Here is a 20,459-nt window from a genome sequence, read left to right on the forward strand (position 1 = left end):
AATTAAGTTTTTTTAACTTCCCGTAGGGCAAGTTATAGTAATCGCAAAAAAATCGAAAATGAAAATTTTTACGTTTCAAAACCTTCTGAACATTTTAACATACCTTAGAAAAAATGGATGTATGTGTGTGTGTATGTGTATGTATGTGTGTGTGCGTGTATGTGTGTGTGTTCGGATTAGAGGTTGGTCGTTGACGGTTTTGCCGTCAACGAAACGAAACGGTTATCGGGGTTTCGTCAACTAGTTAAATAACTAGTTATTTTTCAACTATAGTTATTTTTAACGATTCAACGCTGGCAACGTTAAGAAACTGATAGTTGAAATAACTGTTTCATTGAAAGTTGCTAATATGAAGTTTGTTCTTATAAAAGTCAAGTTGACGTTGGATTTGATGAATAAAAAGAAATAAATGTGAAATGTCACATTACACACACACACACACATGTATATATATATATATATATATATCACATTTATTATTAATAATACTAAGGTTTAATTTAAAAAACTTAAATATTTTCATTACAGCACAGCCATATACTAAAACATCGAATTTACATGTTATATAAAAAAGCAATATAAAAATATATAGTTATATAAAAATGTTCTGAAAAAAAAAAATCAATTTTCAGGTTTAGTTTAAAAAAATTATTACAAGATAAGTGCTATGAGAATTTCGTGAAAAAATATTAACCATTGAAAACTAAAATAAATGTAACTGATTTTCTAAAATTAAACGATTTGCCGCATGTTGCAAGTCTCTTTTACATCTCAGTACATCTGCAATATTATAAAAGCAGTAGCCTAACAATAAGCGATTTTCATAGTATTAGTTGATCCTTTCTGACGTCAGACCTAAGTTTTAGGTACCTGCTTACGTTCGTTTTCGACAACGAACGAATTTCTATATCGTAGAATAACTAACTGGCCGCCATGTTTTCAACTACTTTGAAACCAGTTGATTTTCAACTAGTTATTTCGTTGCGACGAAACGGTTAGTTAGTTAACGAAGGAGAAACGGTTGAAAATAACCGTTCGTTGATTCAACGCTCATCACTAGTTCGGATACAAATTTTCGTTGACGATTTCGGGAACACGGATCAACCGATTTGAATAATTCAAAAACCATTCGATTTGTATTGATAAGGAGACGTGCTGATTAGTTTTTGGCAAAGACAGGTCTAGCCGTTCCGAAGATAGGGGCAAAAAGTGCCGAAAACGGTAACTCAGTTTTTAGGAGAACGGAGCGTCCGATTTTAATAATTCAAAAAACATTTTACTTGTATTGACAAGATGAAGAATTGATCAAATGTTCATGAGGGCAGGTCTAGCGGTTTCGGAATCTAACGATCTAACGATAAAAATAAAAAAAAAATGCTTTTTGGAGGTCAAAAATGATCATTAGACATATGCACATCAAATTATCAGATATTTTATAGAGATTTTAACAATAAGTATAAATTTTGTTTACATTCCTATGGGTTCCGTACCAATGTTTATCCATTAGACAGCAATGTGGCGCTTACGCGCTTTATATTTTGTCCCTATGCAGTTAAAGCAGTACGATTGCTTTGAAAAAAAGTTCAGATTTTCCAAAATATGTCAAAATAAAAAAAACATTTTTTTTCAAAAAAAGTAATTTTTTGTCCGATTTATAGTTTCTCAAAAATCTAATTTTTTCGAAGTAAATTTTTTTCAAAAATGTTATTCGTTTTTAAAAAAATAATAATTTTTGATACGGAAAGTTTCAGCAACTTGCCTTAAGTTTTAGTTTACCATATAGTTTTACCATATAATTTACACTGTTCTTAATAGAAATCTAGTGAATGTAAACCTATAAATGTAATATATGATAAATAAATGACAATAGTAGAAGTAGCCAGTATTACTTCTACTTCAAATATCGTAAAAGTATAAAATAGTATTTCCAAAATAAGTACCAATAAGCTCTTTCATTAGATAAAAGTGTGATGATGTAGTCGAATGAGATTCAGCTCTGTGGCCATCGCAGTAATTTGCACCTAGTCCGACCCGATGCGGCGACGGCATCGGCATCGGCAGCGGCAGCGGCAGCCGTTCTACGCGTTCGTGATTACAATCGAATGACGGGCATAACGAACGCGGATGAGTTGGTGGCAGCGAACAGCGATGCCGGATCCGTTTAGATCGCTCGTTATAACGTACGACGCGGCATCCTCTACGTACGCAAAGCCGAGTACATTTCGTATCCGCAAGCGGGAAGTATTAGCGTATTAGCGGCCCCTTAATGCAAGCCGTGTTAACGCTTGACCTGCGAAGCTCGTCGGATCGTTATAGTCCGATGCCGGCGCGATGCTGGAATTTCTATCCCCACGCGAGCGCATGGCATTGGTCCGCTCGGAACCATGGAGCCGCGTAACCACGCCTTCTCGAAACAACCCCCGACTCATACCCCAAAGCACCCCAACCGGAATCCGCTACTGATAGGTGCCGTTCTGTCGTCCGTGTCGAGCACTTTGTATGTGTTTCGCTGTGATCCGATCCTCTGTGACATCGAGCCCGCGAACAATGACGGTTGTCAATGCGCGAAGCCGTTATCTCGGATCGCAGATCGCGGATCGCTGATCGTTTCGTTACCGATCGGTGTTTTCTTAAGTCGCGCGACCTTCCACTTGTGAATCGAACGAGAAGATTCGTTTACCATCGCTTCCGGCCGTTTCATTGCTTCCGGAACGCGAAGTAGATACTCGATGTTTCAATAAAATATTTGATTGCCAAATAAGGTAACATCAAATAACAAACAGATTCAGTGCTACGCCAATGCCGTATTATATACTCGCTTAATGACTTCCCGTAGGGCAAGTTATAGTAATCGCAAAACAATCAAAAATGAAAATTTTTATATATCTTTACGTTACAAAGGTTTCTGAATATTTCGGCACCTTAGAAAAAAATGGATGTATGTGTGTGTGACGATTTCGGGAACACCGATCAACCGATTTGAATAATTCAAAAAATATTCGATTCGTATTGATAAGGAGACGTGCTGATTAGTTTTTGGCGAAGGCAGGTCTAGCCGTTCCAAAGATACGGGGCAAAAAGTGCCAAAAATTGTAACTCAGTTTTTAAGAGAACGGAGCGTCCAATTTTAATAATTCAAAAAACATTTTACTTCTATTGACAAGATGAAGAATTGCTAAATTTTCACGAAGGCAGGTCTAGCGGTTTCGGAGATCTAATGAAAAAAGTAAAAAAAATGCCGTTTGGCGGTCAAAAATGATCATTAACAATAAGTATAATTGTTTTTTACATTTCTATGGGTTCTGTACCAATGCTTATCCGCTAGACGGCGGCGCGGCACTTGCGCGCTTTGACATTTCGTCTCTATGCAGTTCAAGCAGTACGATTGCTTTGAAAAAAAGTTTAGAATTTCCAAAATATGTCAAAATGAAGAAAACATTCAAAAAAATGTTATGTTTTCAAAAAAAAAAATTATTTTAAAAAAAGTAATTTTTTGTCAAATTTATAGTTTCCCAAAAATCTAATTTTTTGAAGTAAAATTTTTTCAAAAACGTTAATCGTTTTTTAAAAAAATAATAATTTTTGGTACGGGAAGTTCCAGCAATTTGCCTTAAGGCACTATGCCCTAATTGCCTTAAGGCACGATGCCCTAATTGCATTAAGACAGAATTTCACTTACAGCTAGTTTTCATAAGTCATAGAAATGACTCCATTTCATTCAGTCGTCACTACCTAATATCATAAGTAGGGTAGAGCGGAGCTTAATGACCCGCGGGCAAGAAGATCCATCACAATTATCTCAAAAACCAGTAAAGTTAAGAATTTTTCAACAACAATATTTTGAAGTAGGAGGAAAAAGATGTATAATCAGCCATCACCTTGATTCTTACGACTTTGCTGTTGCGAGAAAAACGACAATGTTTAAAAATGCACAATAAAAGCATTTTCTGTCGTTGTTATTTATTTTGGTTGTGAGCACACTGTTGATAAGTTTACGAGGCCTTATATAATTTTTAAATATACGTTTTATAAGTTGTTGGGTTAATTTTAAGTTTGATTCAACAGTTTTTTCATTTAGGTGGGGTGTTTAAGAAAGGACCAACTGAACTTTTACCCTGTCAAATGTTAAAAAAACAAATAAACGAGTAAATTAATTTAAAAAAAAAAACAATTTTACAAAAGATAAATTAAATAAATAGTTATTTCAACTATGCTGATGAATATTTCTGACGAAATACCAGAAGGTTATTTACAGTGTTATCTCAGTGTAAAAAATACACCCATAAAATTTTTGTTTTGCATTGGTTGAATAATTTAGCTGTTATTTTGTAAAATTTATATACAATTAATATATTAAATATTAAATAAATTAAATATTTGAAAAACAGCAAATAAATTTGTACAATGATGCATTAGCTGCGAGTTTTACTGAACATAGTCAGATTATTTGTTTGTTATTTGTTGCGATATAATTGGTTTGATTTTCACAATATATTTGCTTAAAGTCAAGTTGGACCTTTGGGCCCCGCCCATCCCTATCAATAATTGAAGGATATCATTTTTTTGAAAAATGAACTTACACTTTGTTAAAATTCGAACTCTAATAATATCTGATATTTAACAAAGATTCTTTTTATTTTTTTCAGTTTTTTTATATAAATGTTTTAATTATTATACAAGGATGCTAATATAACTTGAGATCAACTACTTACCCATGTTACAATAAGCCTAGGGTTATCCTATATGTATTATTATATTTATTTTGAGCAATTGAAACTATAACATTTATAAATTAATTATGTTAATTATCTACAATATTTTTTAATCCTGCAGAAATAAATAGAATTTTAACGTTTCTCTCTACATTTTTTGATGATGAAATATCTATATATATATAAATTTATACGCATACATTCACACATCCAATACCTATATAGATAATGTCATTATCAAACTGGGATTTAGATATTTATTCGAAATTAATTACACATTATACAAGATAAGTGTTATTGATTAATTCTGTCATTAACAAAATTTAATCTGATCAATATTTGTTTTAAATTATGATAAATCCCAAATTTTATCAGTAACGACGTGTCTTAATGAATTATAACAGTGTCGTTATCTTTCCAAAATTGTTACAAAAACAGATCAAAAAAATGATTTGAGTTAATCGCGAGCATTACGTTAATATATGTTATGAAAGACTAAAACTGCTGTTTTATCATATACATTTTTGCACTATTTTCAACCTTTTGGGAAATGTATAATTGCAAATGTAGTTTGGTAGTTAGAAGGTTTTTAAAAATTTGTGTCAATTGAGATATTGATATGCAAGATCACTATGTAACATGATCAATATTTCTTAATTTTCATTAATTTCAAATTACTCTAAATTATATTATAAAGCAATTCCTGAAGATTATTTTAATAATGCAAACTTATGAAAAATCATCGTTAAATTTTGAATAAAACGAATTATACACTGTCACTCTACAATTAAATATATATTATGCGCGTGTGTTCTTTTATTTTTAATGAAATTAGATTTTTCGGTTATTAATAGATATTCCAAAGGTGTTGTTCAAAATTTGATTATGCTTATCTTTGACGACGCACCGTTTTCTGATAATTTTTATGAGATTCAGTAATATAAAATATTTTGATTATAAGGATTTTGACCGAAGTGTGGTTTTCCATGTGATATTATTAGAATAATCAGATTTGAATAATTTTTTATAATCATGGTAATATTATAATCAAGAGATGACATGGTCAAAAACCTGGAAAATGTAAATATAAATCGTGTTGAAATGTTACTTTGAAAGGCTATTTATTTGAATTTAAATATGTTGAGTACTTAGACATATGTATATCAGTAAAAGTAATAAAATTGTTTGATGTTAGTTCATTTCTAATTTATTATGTGTTGAATAAATTAATTAAAAATTAAAAAAAATAAATATTTTTTTAAATTTATTGAAACTAACTTGCAATTAACGTCTATCTTATCTTAATTTTGAGAGAAAAATTCTCAACTTTTGTTTAACTTACTATGGCTTAAGTAGTGAGCTCCACCAAGAACTAATTTTAGAATTCATACATATTATTTAAATATTTTATCTTGTATTATATTCCCAAACACTTTTTGGTAAAATTACATCTCAAATTCTTCATTTAATATTGATTTTATACGTACGACTCAAAGTCGATCGTACGACAACCAAATTAAATGGCACGAACAAGTCATTATGACACCCGATCTATACAAATTATCTTGAAGATGATTGTCAAAATCAATTATTGAAAATCATATCATGATACAGGTCTAATTACACACAATACAATGCCCGAATTCAATACAAAAAATTCCGAACTTCAATTTGAAGAGATTACATGTGATTGACGAGGCGATTAGTGTATCTTCCGATAACATCAATTTGACAAGTATTAGACATGTATATCACATATCGTATTTACTTTGTGCGTTATCTGTATCATTTTTTTTCATTTATAATTACTTATTATTATGTTTATAATTATAAATCTATCTCGCCGTGACCCGATTTTGAATATGTAGGCACCTGTACATATACAGAGGAATATCATAGATATACATAATATATAAAAACAAATACGCTATAATTTATTGTAATCAATAGAGCTCAAATTAGTGGTGAATTAATTAATTAATCAATTCATAATAATATAAACATTTAGTAATATTCTAATCACTAAAACACTGATTACATTTAATTGCGAGTAATGACTCACATTATACTAAATAAATTTTATCAAAATAAATTATTAATTAGCAAAACTAGAAAACATCAAGTATTTATACAAAAACATTGCACGGCAGTGTTATTGCAATGGCACAACATAGTTTCCGAAAAATATACGTTTTGAATTGAATCTTTGCGTAGTGATGCAAATTTTCAACTTCCCATTAAATATTCGAAAATGATATATATTATGTTACAATTGTAACATAATGTATGTCATTTTCAGATTGTCTTAACACAACGAATATGCTTATTATTACGTTACAATAAGGATAAATTATATGAATGAGAAAATTGGCGATTACAAAATTTCGAAGACGGGTTAAAACAGTTTTTCCCATTAATAATTTCAATTTCAATTTCACGAAAATTAGCAGAAATTATGAAAACGGACTTTTTGAGTACTTGGCACAAGTAGAAATTTTTTTCAAGTTAATTCTGAAGAAAATTGAATAAAATTATAAAATTTATATATATGCCCGGATGGCTATTTATAAATATGCCCGGAGGGCTATTTTCAATTGAAAATATATGTAAGATCTATATTCACAATTGAAAATTGGTATCGATACTGCTCGATATCAGGGTTGTTTGTGCAATCTACGGTTTGCAGGCCCCATAGTTACAATTTTCACTTTCGTGATTATATTGCTTGATCTATATATTAATACATTTCATTTAGTTTGGACATATAAATAATAAAATTTGAAATTAAATGCTTCTGATTCGTATTCAAATAAAGCAGTATCTTCCCCAGACATCTTTCTTATCGAGTGGAATTTTTCCAAATTGCATAATTTCATCCTGAGTACCCAAATCCAATTTCGCAATATCAAATATTTCGATGTCCCACTGGCAAATGTTTGTATACCTGGCCGCGTGCGAACTGTGTAGGTAGAGACGTATATGTGTATTTTTATCGTCTTTATTTGTTCACATTTCATATCATCAATCAAATATTTAAATTCGCCTGGGGAATGAATTTCCAAAGTACCATTATGATTGCAATATTGATTTCAATAAAAAATTAACTGTTTGATTTTTGTTACACAAATAGTGTACATATTGAAATTTTATGAACATATGCTCTATTTGCTGCCTGCAAAATCAATCGTCGATGATAACAAAGCAAATTATAAATTCAGAGCGGACACTCTAACATTGGTGCGGGCTGATTGCAATTTAATAGATGTGTAATAACGTGAGTTGGGATTGATTCAAATGATTTTTTTATTATGCATGCAATAATTATAGAGTACTTATAATTTTATACGTAGACGAAGAGAATAGAGGCTCAATACATATATAGCATTGTAATAGTGGGTGTAAGTTAACTCTACCAACGTCAATTTAATAAATAAAAGTGCAGTGCCCTATCTACATCATTGAAGAATTTTGTAAATTTGATATTGCCATTTTGATTAGTTTAATTTTACTTGGAACGACAATTTATCTTTCCTATAATAAAATGTTAAATATAGGGCAAATGCTGCATGGAAACAATTCGACTTTTGCCTGATCAAGATTTGAGCAGGCCTTTTTCTATTTATTAATAAGGGGGTATTAATGTATGAATATAAATGTCTGTAACTTATAACAACTAGGAGACTAAGAGTTATAGATTGAAGATCAATATATACAGTGCTGGATTTACAGTAGGGGCAATAGGGGCTACTGCCCAGGGCGGCAAATTTTGGGGGGCGGCAAAATTTGGATAGTGAAAAAAAAATTCTATACAATATAATCAATTTTTTTTAACAACATTTTTTGTTTTAAGAAATATAATTAACAAAACATAATACGATTGCAATGCAAAATTTTGGTTGAAATAAACGATAACTAAAATTTATTATTTTGCCTTGCCTCCCTCTCCGAACGTAAATTATCAAATTGGTTAATAAGTTATCAAATTTGGCTATTAGGCTAATATAAATATCCGTTAACAAGCTGAAAGTTTACAAAAAATATGTTCTTCAGTTCTCGAGCCCTCTTAAAATGACGTATTTGTGCACTTCCAAGCTTATAGCGTAGAAAAAAAATTTAAACTAGTGACTCATGGAATTATGCCTTAAGACAAATCACTGAAACATCCCGTACTGAAAATTACATTTTATAAAGAGCTTTAAATTTTACTGAAAAATGAAAAAAAAAGACTTCTAAAACACATTTTTTGTATTTTGAAATTTTTCGAAAATTATGAACTTTGTGCAAAGCAAACGCGCTACGTAGCTGTTTCAAAGAAGAAATATCGAAACCAAATTACCATTTTTCGTAATTGCCTGTACCAAAAGCTAATCAGCACGTCTCCCCATCAATACAAATCTAATATTTTTTAATTATTCAAGTCGATTTCGAGAACACGGGCCAAAATGCCAAAAATGATAATTCAGTTTTTGAGAAAAAAGCGTCGAATAACATTCAAAAAAATTTACAGAATAAATAACTGCTTAAATTTGTGGGGGGCAGGTTTCGCGGTTTCGATGATCCAATAAAAAAAATTTGAAAAAGAAACATTTGGCGGACAAAAGTGATCATAAGACATATGCACATTAAATTATCAGATATTTTAAAGATATTATAATAATAAGTATAAATTTTGTTTACATTTATATAAGTTCTGTAACATTGTTTATCCGTTAGACTGCGACGCGGCGCTTACGCGCTTCTATATTTTGTCCCTCGCAGCTGAAGCAGCGCGATTGCTTTAATAAAAGTTCCAAAGTTCGTAAAATTTCAAGGATAGGGCGGCATTTTTGTCAGTGCCCCGGGGCGCCAAATTTATAAATCCGGCCCTGAATATATATATATATATATATATATATATATTAAATTAGTTAAATATTTTCATAGCAGGACTACATCTATAAGCTAAACATATCCAACATCGAATCGGATCACCAATGGGTGACCTTTCGGCTTTTTTTTCTTTATTTAATAAACCATCAAAATTACTGAATGTTGTATAATAACTAACTAGTCATGTAGCGGGCGTAGCTCACTCAGTAACGCGTCCGACTCACACGACAAGGATCTTCAGATCGAATCCTGTCAATAATTTAAAAAGTAGTAGGTTTAGAATTGAAATAGAATTTGATTTTTTGAGTTGTATTGTAAAATTAAAATTGTAGAATTCGAATAGTTGAGTTGAATTAGGAGTAAGAAGAAATAGATTAGAACACGCGAAGATAAAAAGAAGAATGAAGAAATGAAGGAAGTTTGGAGTTGAATAGAATCAGAAGTTAACAGATAAAAACAAGATTAGAAGAGAGAGAAGAATGAAGAAGTTAGAAGAAGAAGCAAGGTTAGAAGATAAAGAAGAATGAAAGAAGTCAGTATTAAAGAAGAAAATTGGATAGTTTAATGTATATAAAAATAGCAGATGATATAATGAAGATAGTGCAAAAAATCAAAGTTATAGATATGGATAAATGCTCTAAGTAAGCGGACCAATTTTTCTAAAAAAAACTAGTCATAAATTATATAATGAAAACATTAAGTATTTGTTTCATTGCCATGTTTACAAGCTTTAAATTTATTAATGCCTTATTACTTAGTACATACTTTTCAGCTGATAAATGTTACATAATTCAGTTTTCCCCGCATTGTATTAAATCTTGCAAATGTTCGCATTCATGCGATTCATAGTTCCACCGCATCCGAGAGAAGTTTCCACGCTTTGCAAACTTCTTTTAGTTTTGTAATCAAGTGCTCTAGTCTGCTTTAATTTAGCTCTAGTTTCCTCCGCGTCCTAAGTGAAGGTGCCCTCGTGTAATTTTAAACGACATAATTTGCCTACGCCACTTCGGTTAGAATATTGCCAGATGATATAATAATACTCGGAAGGAAATTCATTCTATTTCCTGGCGGACGGGAGGAGAGATGATTCGGTATAATAAAAAAATAAAGGAGACGTCAGTGCTATTAGTTTAATGGTCGAATTAAAACAGGTCGCAGTGCTCCGCGAACAAACTAACACAGCGGAGCAGATGCGAACAAGTGACACACAGTCCTAGATTGGACTGGGACGATTTCGCTCGTAATAATAATAATAATCTTAATCAGACCCGTTAAAATAAATTTTAATATTAAACTCAATTTTTAGTATGATAATATAACAATAGTAACAAAATATTATTAACTTTTCTTAATAAATTTTCTATTTCATTTTTCATACTTTATATATTTTGGACACATTACAGAAAACAATTCATTTTAATTAAATTAATTACAGTAAAAAACAAAGCTAAAACGATGCTAAGCTTAACACGATATTTTATGTGATGTAATTCACAGTACCTTTTAAAAAATATGCTTTTGATAATGTTATACCATCAACCCCAAATATACGACCAAAAATTTGCTGATGTTCAAGAAAGAATAGGTGCAAATAATAAAAAAAAGATTATGTTACAAATTGTTTAAGGCGTGGTAATAGAATGTTTAGTATTCAAAATAAGTAGAGATTCTTTAAATTCTTGGACGGTAAAAAAATTCTTTAAATATTCATTGCGTATTTTTTTAAAATCCCAAATCTGTAAAGTAATAAGTAAGGGCAGTATCAAAATAGAATGAAGAATAAAAATAATTATAATGATAGAAAACTTAGGAAGATAATGTTAAAACAATTTTGAATGAAAAATAGGAGAAATAGGCAAAAATAATTGGAACTTTTAAGGAAAACGTTATATCAGATATCATTTGTAGGCATTTCGTTAGCAAAATATTGTTTGATACCGAAATTGGCTTTGATTCAAAAATATCGTAGAAACTTTGAGCTTTTAAGAATTTATCGACAGTGCTATGAAATGGACGATCACTAATTTTTTTAACTTATAGTGGGAGTAGATTAAAAAGTTGTACTCCTAGGCCGGCTATGGTATTAAAAAAGTTGCAAGTTTAAAAATTGGTTTCTATAAAGTCAAATTTCTTGTTTTTTTTTTAATTTATGATACGATATTTTAATCAAATTGAACTTCAAATTAATTAAATAATTCATTGCCTTCTGATGCATGTGTAAAATATTATCAGTATAGCTATAAATTATATCCTAATTATCAATGTGAAAATATGATACATTGCATCAATTTGTCAATTTCGATTCTGACATTTTTTTAAAATTTTTTTTATTGGTCTCGCTTACTTTAGATCATTTAGTCACCTACAGAATTTTATTTTTATATTTCATACAGTTATCTCTAATTTTCTATTTTTATAGTAATGAGTACTTGGATAAAATAATATCAGTATAGCTATAAATTATATCCTAATTACCAATGCAAAAATATGATATATTGTATCAATTTATCAATTTAGATTATGACAGTGTTTTTTAATTTTTTTTCGCTTACTTTAGAGCATTTAACCACCTACAGAATTTTATTTTTATATTTCATAGAATTATCTCTAATTTTCTTTTTTTGCTTTTTACTGCTAGTGCCTTCATTCTTCTCTTCTTCTAAATCTGATCTTCTCTGATCCTACTTTTCTTCTTACTTTTAATTTTAATCAAATTGAACTCTACAATTCAAATTCTTTTTAATTTCAAATTAATTATTTTTAAATTCTACTTTTTACTTCTATTTCTATGCAATTTTTTCTATTCAAATTCCATTTTATTACAACATTTCAAATTCTATGCCATATCCCAAGATCTATTCGAGGATCGCTGACTAAGATATTCCCGCCACATTCTGAATTATGAAGTTAATTTTGAGTATTTACTGGAAATATTATGTTGTTTTTTGATTGTTTCTAACATAATTCTTTTAGACATGTGTCACAAATTTAGACCAAAATTTAAGTGTTAAGCGGTATGTTGAAGAAATAAAAATTGAGCATGCAAGGTACAATATATGATCTATCTTATTTTCTCTATATAACCTCTCAATTGTCTAAGTTGTCATATTTTAGAACTAAGTTGTGATAAATTTAGACAAAAATTTAAGGGTTAAGCGGTATATTGAAGAATAAACGAGCATGCAAGATACACTGTATGATCTATCTTATTTTTTTATCTAACCTTTCAATTGTCTAAGTTGTCATATTTCAGAACTAAGTTGAAAAAACATGTCTCTTTATACAGATAATTTGAAAAAATATAGTCTTCATAGATTAATACTACCGTTCTAATTACTTTTCAGTATTGTTTTTTTATAATTAATATAATAAAATATAATTAATTTATGATGGTGATTTATGACAAACGGCACGGTCTTTATGCTCCAAAATAATTTGATGTAACTCATTAAGCTATCTTAGCAAAAAATAAGATTTTATCATTTTTTGAATAGTTTCCTGGCATATAGTAAATTTGGTCATTTTAAATATCGAAATTTGAACAATAAGTTTTGATAAATTTGTTTCAAACTTTTTTATGAAATTACACAGTTTGAAACTTGTCACGTTTTGTGTGACGTGCAATGAACTCAAAAACCAATCCGTTTATGATAGTTAAATTCGGGATAAAATGTGTTCTGAATACCTCGGCTTTCAGCTTCACTGGATCGCCCTGGCGCGTTCAGTTCGCTAAACGCTCATTCTCCGCGCTCGGTGCGTCTCTGTTGCCGTTTCATTCGCGCGCACGCCGACTCCTCGCCGTTGGCTGCCGTTTAACGAGGGGTTGCGCCCGTAACACTTTTAATTAACAGAACTAAATCGCTTAATGTGTCCCTGGGCATTACTTTAATCTGCGCTAATTAGCGCCGACATGGACGTAGCCCGGAACCCGGAATCGTAGGGATTGATATGACAGAAGATATCTTTACAGGAATTTTAGTACGTTTGTAATGAAAACTTATTTGTTACAATAAATTTATATATAAATATAACAAGTTAACTTTTCTTGAAATACTGATAATAATTAAGTAAAAGTTGCTCCTATAGGGTGGAGCGGGGCTTAAAGGCTCGCGGGGTAAAAAGGTTTACCGCCGATATCTCAAAAACAAGTAAAGTTAAGATTTTTTTTGATAACCATATTTGAAAGTACAGGGCAAAAGATGTATAACCAGCCATCACTTTAATTCTTACAACGTTGCTAACGTGAGACAAACGGCATTTTTTTTAAATTCATAACACAAAAGTATTTTTTTATTGTTAGATTTTTTGGTTGTAAAAATTTTTGTTTAGTTTACAAGACCTTAATATAATTTTCAAGTATACGTTATTTTTATAAGATGTAATGTTGATTTTAACTTAGATTCAACAGATGTTTAATATAACCTCTACAAAAGCTTACATGTGGTGTAAAAAGGACCAACTGAACCTTTATCCTGGAAAAGCTGTCAAAAATAGAAACTAGCAAATAAATAAGTAAATTAAGATAAAATAGCATTTTTACAAGAAATAAATTAAATTGATAGTTTAGTATACGTTGTAAGTACTGTTATTTAATTAACAAGGCCTTAATACAAATTTCAAGTAATACGTTATTTAATTGTTTTATAAGATGTATTATTAACATTAAGTTACATTCAACCGTTTATTTTTACATAACCTCTACAAAAGATTACACGTGGGTGGGGTAAAAAGGACTAACTGAACCTTAAATCTAGCAAAGATATAAAAAATAAAAAGTAATAAATGAAAAAGTAAATTAAGTTAAAAAAGCAATTAACAAGAAATTAAATTAATAGTTATTCCAACTTTGCAGATCAATATTTCTGACAAAATACCAGATCCAAGTTATATACAGTTTTTTGGTAATCTCTAAAAAGCTTACACCTGGGTGAGGTAAAAAGAACCAAATGATGAATCTTTACCCTGGCAAAGGTGTAAAAAATAAAAAATAATGAATGCAAAAGTAAAATAAGTTAAAAAAGCAATTTTACAAAAGATTAAATAAATAATAATTTCAACTCTGTTGATGAATATTTCTGACAAAATACCAGATCCAAGTTATATACAGTTTTTTTATTATCTCTAAAAAGCTTACACCTAGGTGAGGTAAAAAGACCAATTGAACCTTTACCCTGACAAAGGTGTAAAAAATAAAAAATAGAAAATGTGAAAGTAAATTAAATTTGAGAAAGCAATTTTGCAAGATATAAATTAAATTAATATTTATTTCAACTTTGCAGATGAATATTTCTGACGAAATACCAGATCCAAATTATATTCATTTTTTTTATAATCTTTAAAAAGCTTACATCTGGGTGAGGTAAAAAGACCAATTGAACCTTTACCATGACAAAGGTGTAAAAAATAAAAAATAGAAAATGTAAAAATAAATTAAGTTAGAAAAAGCAATTTTACAAGATATAAATTAAATTAATAGTTATTCCAACTTTGCAGATGAATATTCATGACAAAATGCCAGATCAAGGTTATTCGCAGTGTTATCTCTGTAAAAAATGTACCCATGAAATTTATATCTTGCATTGGCTGAATAATGTAGCTATTATTATTTGAAATTTAAAATAAGACATTGGATCTGCTTGCTTGCTGGCTGTCCGATTTTACCCCATAGGGTAAAATAAACAGGTAAAAATTTTTTGAAAAATAGCATAACTAACACATTTAGAATGATGAATTAGCTGGGAGTTTTACTGAACATAGTCAGATAGTTGTTTACTTGATATGTGTTATTTGTTGTGATATAATTGGTTTGGTTTTCACAATATAATTGTTCGAAGACAAATTAAACCTTTGTGCATCGCCCTGTTCTATATTTAGTTATAACTATACAATTATTATATTCGAACTAATATACGAAATATTTGACGTAAATAGTTATCAATACCTAATTCCAATAGTTATGGTTGTCTAATCGCAACTAATCTTAGTCAAATTTTGGCTGGTATTATTAAGAATATATTTTTTTTTTATTAAAAATATAAACTTTACACATCTCAAACAGACGGAAGTGTCTGGTATGAGAGATCGTATAAAATATCTATACAATATATTTAGTAATTAATTGCCGTTTTGTTATTATATTATTGATTTGTAATACTCCTAACAAATACGAATTTATAATAAAAATCTCGATGTTGTTCTCCTAAACACGATTGGCGCAAGAAACCCATTTCCTGACATATGTACTCAAGAAAGAACAAAAATCGTTTTCATCATATTTCACAGTTTACATTTGGGGCATGTAACGTACATATATCTGGATTGCCTCTGAAAAAATCTTCGGATGTGATATGATATCTGAAACGGGAGCGGGTTTACACCCCCTGTATGTTGTTATAAATGAACCCCCGGGGAGTAGAAGCCAAGTCAAACCGCGCCCCGTCTATATTCACGTTCTTCGGCACACACACATAAAAATAACATACACACGAATAATTGTTTATATTTGTATCTACGCACACTACCTAAATGACAGGGAATGAATTGTGTGTGCGGTAGTATCTTCCAGGACAGTGGTTCTAAATGAATGGGACCACGGGTTTTTAATTTATTTTTATTTATTTATTGTTTCAACAATCAGAACTACTTAATCTCACAAGTCCTATAGTTGAAGACTTACCCTAATGTTTCATGAGAGGCAACCCATTGGTTAACCATGCTCCTATGTGTGGCGTTTTTATATTATAGCTTTCTCGTCTAATAGTTATATGTTTGAATGTTGCAGCTATGTCGACAAAGGCCACTTAAAATTATATTGAGATCTATAACTTTAAGTGGAAATTCGACATTAAAGCTGTCTGATGTCCGGCTTTGGTTCGGGACTAGTTGATGCTAGCCCATCTTTGAACCGATTTTGCCACCGTTGGGTCCTATTGGTATTCAATAACAAATGTCTTGGGTCATTTAACAATTTATAAATGTAAATAAAAACTATATATTTAAAACTTTCGGAAGTCTAAGCATATATATACCCATTCCTAAAATAAAATAGTCTTTTCTATAAAATTTATTTATTTTGCTGGTCTTAAAAACTCTTCATCTGCTAGGATTTCAATTGGATTTTAAAAATGAATGTGTATAATATACTTTACTAACTTCTTAAAAGAGGAAGTTTTTGATTTTACCAAAAAATTCGAATTACTAAATTGAATTTTCTCCTCCCGTGAATAATGACACCGACAATTGGAAAGTATGTGTGTGTATAATCAAAATCTTACTTTTCTTCTTCGTTTTCTCAAAAACAACTGTACCGATTTCAAAGCTTTAATAACCATTTGACGAAACTCTATTAGGACTTGCGTTGATTAGTTTTACGATTTCTAAGGATGTTTGGATCCCCCTTGGATATACGTGAAATTACCCCCCTCCCCTGTAAAAAATCAAAAAGTTATTAATTTTTTATAAATTTTGCATTTTTTTATATTGAGGTAAAAAAAATACACGTTATTACGTGTATTTTATACTTATTATTTTATACTTATTATTTTATACTTATTTTATACTTTTATACGTATTTCTTACTAGAACCTCCCCTCTCCCACGTGATATTTCGTGATTTTTTGTCAAACCTCTGTCTCCATTTAAGACTCACCTGATTATTGGAGAACCTCTAATTGCAAACTTTTTCGTCCACATTTCTATTAAAACTCCTGAGCCAATTTTAAAAATTCCAATAGGTACTGTTTGAAAGATATCAGTTGAAAATTGTGCTGATTAGTGTTTGGTAATCCTGGGCCATTTCTGTGTATTTAATTGTTGAAAATTTCTTTTTGGCGTTTTTGATGAACGTTTATATTATATGAAGATAGAGTTTTGGTCTTAACGAACATTCTAAAATATTATAGACTTACGAAAAATGGTATTCATTATAAAATTTGTCAGAGTGATATTAGTTATAAAGCTTCATCCATGTTTGGAATAATGGGCCGTGATAAATTTCAAAATACTATCATAAAGTATGTTTCCTAACTTGAGGCTTGTGAATAAAACGATAAGACTTAAGTAACTCAAACAGATATTTTCTGTTCTTTTCAATTATTGGGCAAATTTTATTTAACAAAAATAAACTTGATGCTTTATAAATATGTTTATTTAAAATATAAAATTATCTTCGATTAAATTTATATATAACTTTTGAAATTTTGAATTGAATATTATTTACATACGAGCTAACTTTCAAAATAATATTCAGTATCAGTTTTATTTACATACGAGCTAACTTTCAAAATAATATTTAGTATCAGTTTTTAAAGCAAACTCTCCGTGACTTAGGGGTTAAAGCTATAATCTACCATTCAGAAGTTCCAGGTTCGAAACCCGCCTTGAACAGCCTGATGTCAAGTAGTAGTGAAGTCACACCGTTTCTTTCTTGAAAATATAGATATATTTTTTAGAAAAATATGTTTGCTAGTAATAATAGACCTTCCCCGGCATTGCAGAATTAAAAAAATAGGACAACATTGTTAGAATTTCTAAAAATAAATATAATCAAATAGAGATAAGGCAATCGTTGGATTGCCATCTATGAAACTAAAAGTCATCACAATAGCTCATGGAGCTTGTTAATCTCTGCTGTTATTATTAAAAAAATGAGATCATTAGTTAATAATATTTTATTCATTTATCTATGTTTATTTAAAATATGAAATTATCTTCGATTAAATTTTACATCTGATTTTTGAAATCTTATGTTTACATGCGAGTCAAAATAAGTTGTCAGTTTTCAAAGTAGACTCCTCGTGACTAAGTGTTTCAAACTATGAGCCACTATTTAGAAGTTCTAGGTTCGACACCTGCTTTGAACAGCCTGATGTCAAGTAGTAGTGAAGTAACACCGTTTTCTTTCTTTTTAAAATATAGATAGCCATATGTTTACGAGTAATAATAGTCCTTCCCTGGCATTGCTGAATTTAAAAACATTGTTAGAATTTCTAAAAATAAATATAATCAAATAGAGATGAGGCAACCGTTGGGTGGCCATCTATGGAACCAGAAGTCATCACAATAGCTCATTGTTAATCTCTGCTGATATTATTAAAAAAAATCAGAGCATTAAGGGGGTATTCTAGTGTAGAGCGATGAATTTTAGGCCATTTTTAAAGTGTCGCAATGAATGTTTTTACTATCCATTTTTTACCACTTGTTTATTAATATTATTAAAATACAAAACAAAAATTACGAAATAAAATGTTGAAAATTGTAAAAATTGGCAGTGGGTAGTCTCAAAAAATTGGCACCACAGTCTTGATATGGTTTTAGCCCTCCTACCCATCGGAAATGAAAAATAAAAAGATAATTAATCTACAATGCTGTCGCAATCGCCCGAACTAGCGATGAGTAAAAAGATTTTTTTTTACAAATTAGCGACTGTTTGAAATAAAGTGTTTTTTTTTACTGTTTTTTTGAGTTTCTCGAATTTTTAAAAAATACTAAAAATTGGAATTTGGGGATAATCTTAGTTCGGGCTATAGATAGGTATATTTTATAAACAAGACTCTCTGAACATGTCAAGTGAATCGGTCGATTAAAACTCGAGAAATCGTGTCAACAGTACTAAAAAAGTCTGTTCTGAGAAAAACGCATTTAAAGTTTTGCGTGAAGCCAAACCAGTATGGAGACCGAGCCAGTAAAATGCCTACATCTCCGAAAATGATTCAAATTTTCAAAAACCTTCTTGTACCCATATTCTTAGATAGTTAAACTTTGAAAATATGAAATAAAAAAAATCGATTTTTTTTAATATCTACACTAGAATACCTCCTTAAAGAATAATATTTTATCTATTTATCCAATAAATTTTTATTCATTTTTGTTCTTTTTCTTCAGTTCATCTCGGCGTAAAAAATCATGTTGCTCTGTATTTGTGCATGTATTTTCTATTTGATTATTTATAATCTTCAACTTTCATAATATCAACAAATTTTCCGTGAATTACGACTTCCTTCTTATCTACTAAATATGTTTGCATGTTTGCACAGCGCAACAGCATTCGGCCAGTGCTCGCGCGCAAACAGAAAAAGGGTGTTTTATTCATAAAATACCACTTCCCAGATTTATTATCATAAGTGTCGAAATGTGAACTTCATATGTTAATGTGTATCAGGTATGTCCATTAACTAATTCAATATTTAACCGTTACTTTTCAATTTTATTAATTTTATCGCATGCAACCTGTATTGGTTTACGTGTGTATACATCGGTCCCGAACACAACAGAGGCCGAAATAGTGGAAATCGGGGAGGATAATTGAGAATAGATTGTTAGTATCTTTTTATTGATTACAACGTTTACAATAACGAAAATCGGAATGTTTTATAATCTTTGGGTATTTTTCACTCTTTTATTATCAATTTTGTTACGTGCCTCATAGTTTCATTAAATAAGTATAAACAGTCAATTAGGATTTGAAAGTCAGTAAAAATCATCAGATATTAAAAAAATCAAATTTTTCAGAAAAGTCATTTTCAAAAATTTCAAAATTTCTCAAAATTCTAATTTTTCAAAGTTTTGCAAAGTTTTTTTTTAAATTTAGTTTTCGGTACGGAAAATTTCAGCAATTTGCCTTGAGGCACAATGCCATGCACCACTAGTTCTATATTACATTCGATATGTTTCGATGGAACAGCTGGTCAATCACCGCCCGCTTTCCCTACAATATCATCCACCCTCGATTGCTTAAGTGTCCTATGTTTGCACAGTAAATGGCTTCTAATATATAAATATGCAATTATCTAAATTATAGCTCACTGGTTAACTGAATGTAAATTATTTAATAGGAGATAAGGACTCGGCATGTTATCTACTTGCTAGGTAGTATTATAC

This window comes from Ctenocephalides felis, unplaced genomic scaffold (genome assembly GCF_003426905.1).
Source record: "Ctenocephalides felis isolate EL2017-DRISC unplaced genomic scaffold, ASM342690v1 CF-g0.4_SCAFFOLD_01886, whole genome shotgun sequence".
Classification (NCBI taxonomy): Eukaryota; Metazoa; Arthropoda; class Insecta; order Siphonaptera; family Pulicidae; genus Ctenocephalides; species Ctenocephalides felis.